Source organism: Nicotiana attenuata, chromosome 9 (assembly GCF_001879085.1).
Source record: "Nicotiana attenuata strain UT chromosome 9, NIATTr2, whole genome shotgun sequence".
NCBI lineage: Eukaryota > Viridiplantae > Streptophyta > Magnoliopsida > Solanales > Solanaceae > Nicotiana > Nicotiana attenuata.
The window spans coordinates 40,227,095-40,231,655 of record NC_031997.1 but is presented as its reverse complement, the minus strand read 5'-3'; positions in this window follow the sequence as shown (position 1 = coordinate 40,231,655).

Genomic DNA, 4,561 nt, shown 5'->3' with positions numbered 1-4,561 from the left:
AATAATATAATTATTAAAATTTTATAACTGGGTCCCAGATTAGCGACCAAAGTTGGTCTCTATCTGCTTCCCCTTTCGTAAGCGACCAACTTTGGTCGCTAATTTTAAATTATATTTATTTATATTTTATTATTTTTTAAAATAATAATATAATTATTAAAATTTTATAACCAGGTCCCACTTTACCGATCAAAATTGGTCGCTAATTTCAGTATTTCTTTGACGAAGCAAGTCTGACCAGTCCGGTCAACATTTTGACCACATTATAGACCAAAAAGCGACCAACCTTGGTCGCTAATGTATTTAGAATAATTATTTAATTATTTTCTCCAATTTAGCGACCAACTTTGGTCACTTTTCTTGACAGACCAATTTTGATCGCTTTTTTCCGGATTTCTAGTAGTGAAAGCAGATAATATTACATAATGTTAAGAATATCTTTAAGCTATTTTAGTCCAACAACTGGTATCAGAGCCAATATAATTTAGTAGGACTATGAAGGTGCGGAGTGCGGCCTGGGGGACCGACTCAATGCCTTTGTCCGTCTACGGGATTTACGACCTTTACTCGTAGCTTTAAAGACACATACACAACTTTTGGACTTCGGTAACCGTAAATACTCAGGATCACGTGGGTGATACACAACTAATCTCCAATTTAGCTTGGAAAAAAATTATTGGGTGTGTGTGAACAAAGCCCTTATTGAAAGTAAAAAGGAAAGATTCTACAATGAGTTAGATACTCTTAGTGGTATGAGATCTTTTGAAAAAAATCGTATAGGTTAGCTAAACTGACAATACCACACCATATTAAAGAGTATTTTTAGTCCGTTTTACCCAACAAAAGAGAGGATTGTTATATATCTGTATTGCTGTAAATTAAATAATAATCTTTCTGAAAACAGAAACAGAAAGTTAGTAGAAATTAAATTCCGAAAACAGTAAACTTCTTCAAAATAAATTCTGGAAAAACGTTACAGGAACAAATTGAGCCCACTGAATACACAGTGTGTCCTTAAGAAAATTATTCCCCTCAAGTACCCGAGGTTTTGGAATATATCCTCCCAGGATAGAACGATTTAACTCACTAGTGTATCGGTACCTAAAACTCTGGTGATCGGCGAACCACTCGATGGTCGTAAAACACACTGGAATATTTTGTGCAGAAGAAGAAGAAGAAGATTCAGAAAATTTCGTAAGTAAATATTCTGGGATTTGAAGGTCTATTTATAGCCAACTTGGTGATGTTTCTGAAGAGGTTTGCAACCTTTCAGAATAGTCATGACTGTTGGAACATGTGTGACCCTCTGAAGAGGTTTGCAACCTTTCAGAATAGTCATGGCTGTTGGAACAGGTGTGACCCTCTGAAGAGGTTTGCAACTTTTCAGAATAGTCATGGCTGTTGGAACAGGTGTGACACTGTTTCAGAACAGCCATGGCTGTTAGAAATTTTTGCGGGAAATTTAAAACGAAATTAAATTAATCCGAGAAAGAAAAACGGGCTAGATCGGACCGGGTCGCGGGTCATCCACCCATTTCTTTTCCCACCATTTTCCATTCACACCTCTTTTGTTATTATTTATTAAATAACAAACCCAGCAATCCCCCACATGAATGAGGAATGACTATAAACTCAAAGGAATGCACGGACGTGTGTGTGTTTTACAAGCAAGAATTGATTGCCTCTGGATAAGTAGGTTTCCCTTTGAACTTTCCGTAGTGAACTTATATCGGATATACTCGGTCAATCGCTAGATTTGATATCTTTGAACCGTCGAGCTTTGTTGTATACCTAGACAACATAAGTCACACAATCAATCCTTAACCATCTATGGTTCTCACGGTTGTGTTCGTTTCAGCCATGAACACCGCCTGGTTTCATGAGTGCTTAGAGAATGGGCCTTTACTTTCATTCTCCTTGAAGCGGCTTACACTTCACACTCACATAGGTGATTCCTAAACGTGTAATCCTAAAGAAACACTATCTGGTCATATCCTGCCAGACTTAGCAAATCATTAAAAAGCTTTAAGCTTTATTGACTCATCAAAAAAGCCTTAATGCTTTACCTCGTTTTTTGAACATTGTCTTCATCACGAGAATGGATTGAGTTAGTTGACAATGTTGAACCGTCATTCATAACTTTGTTTGATCTCTTTGAACCTAGCTCTTGGGTAGGTAGAGTTACCGCCATGATGACTTGTCCTAGGCCTTTAACCCCATTCCCTTTGATGATCTTTCAACCGCCTCTCTAGATAGGCCTTTTGTAAGTGGATCCGACACGTTATCTCTTGACTTTACGTAGTCAATTGTGATAACACCACTAGAGAGTAGTTGTCTAACGGTATTGTGTCTCCGTCGAATATGACGAGATTTTCCGTTATACATAACGCTCCCTGCCCTACCTATTGCCGCTTGACTATCACAATGTATACATATAGGTGCCAAAGGTTTGGGCCAAAATGGAATATCTTCCAAGAAATTCCGGAGCCATTCAGCTTCTTCACCGGCCTTGTCTAACGCTATAAACTCAACCTCCACTGTAGAGCGGTCAATGCACATTTGTTTGGACGATTTCCAAGACATCGCTCATCCACCGACTGTTTAGAATCGGTTGAACCGGTGATCTAATTTGCATCACTATACCCACTACTAGAAAATGGCAGATTTCCGACGGCCAAAACGGTCGGAATTCGGTCGGAAATCACGTATTTCCGACTACTTTCCGACCGAATTTGGTCGGTCAGAAAAAAGCTGGTCAGAAAATAATTTCCGACGGAATCCGTCGGTGATTTCCGACTAAAGTGGTCGCAACATTCGAAATGGTCAGACTACCAAATAATTCAGTTTTTCGACCGGAGGAACAGCAGTGCGGCTTGACGAGGCTATCGTCGTTTGCACCAACAGTCGCAGAAGGAATTCCATTCTCATTTGTCATTTCTTACAGTGAAAAACAGAAGAGATCACTTAATAGTAAAACCAAAACAGTAAATAATACTGTAATTAATAAACAGTACGTAATAAAAACAACTGATGTTTTTATATACTGTTTTACGGAAAAAACGATGAAGTTTTTATGTTCTTCAAATCGTTTTCTGAATTTCAATACCCTGATGAAGTTTTTATATCTTCAAATCAGAATAATAAAATTCAGACAGAATACAGAATATAATTTAATAATTTCCTTAAGATTTTTATTTATCTATATTGCTGTAAATTAAATAATAATCTTTCTGAAAACAGAAACAGAAAGTTAGTAGAAATTAAATTCCGAAAACAGTAAACTTCTTCAAAATAAATTCTGGAAAAACGTTATAGGAACAAATCGAGCCCACTGAATACACAGTGTGTCCTTAAGAAAATTATTCCCCTCAAGTACCCGAGGTTTTGGAATATATCCTCCCAGGATAGAACGATTAAACTCACCAGTGTATCGGTACCTAAAACTCTGGTGATCGGCGAACCACTCGATGGTCGTAAAACACACTGGAATATTTTGTGCAGAAGAAGAAGAAGATTCAGAAAATTTCGTAAGTAAATATTCTGGGATTTGAAGGTCTATTTATAGCCAACTTGGTGATGTTTCTGAAGAGGTTTGCAACCTTTCAGAATAGTCATGACTGTTGGAACAGGTGTGACCCTCTGAAGAGGTTTGCAACCTTTCAGAATAGGCATGGCTGTTGGAACAGGTGTGACCCTCTGAAGAGGTTTGCAACTTTTTAGAATAGTCATGGCTGTTGGAACAGGTGTGACACTGTTTCAGAACAGCCATGGCTGTTGGAAATTTTTGCGGGAAATTTAAAACGAATTTAAATTAATTCGGGAAAGAAAAACGAGCTAGACCGGACCGGATTACGGGTCATCCCTCCATTTCTTTTCCCACCATTTTCCATTCACACCTTTTTTGTTATTATTTATTAAATAACAAACCCAACAAGGATGACTTCACTAATTTATTGTGACAAAGAACATCACATTGATCTTTAAAGTGCAACCACTGACTATAGTGAACCTCTGTGAGCAACCACCAACAAACAACTCCAAAAATACACATGGGGCATTTTGGTTCTTTAATTCTTTTTGGAAGTCAATAAGTAAACGAGGCATGTCACATTTGTTGTATTCCACTTGCTTCAATTCAATTCTAATTAGCTCATCTTAGCAAATAACGCGTAGAGGATGAAATAAATTATGCGATCTACTTTTTGGATTAAAAAATGAACCCTAAGGATATAGTTTACCTTTTATGTTATAACACCATTATTATGGTCATATTTATTTATTTTTTATTCTGATGATCATATTTATTGAGGAATGTGTGGAGGGGGAGGGATTATACTGGATTTTTTGTTGTTAGTGTTACGGTTATCGTTGTTGTAGTAGTAGTATATTTATTGAGGAATGTGTGGAGGGGGAAGGGTTACTATGCTTTCTAGTGGTTGATGATTGAACAAGTTTAAAGAAAATGGAGTAATCATTCTTTTCTTTGTTTGGTAATTAAAATATTTACTACCAAGTGAAAAATTTACAGCTCATGACAAAAGAAGGAACAAAAAGACAACAT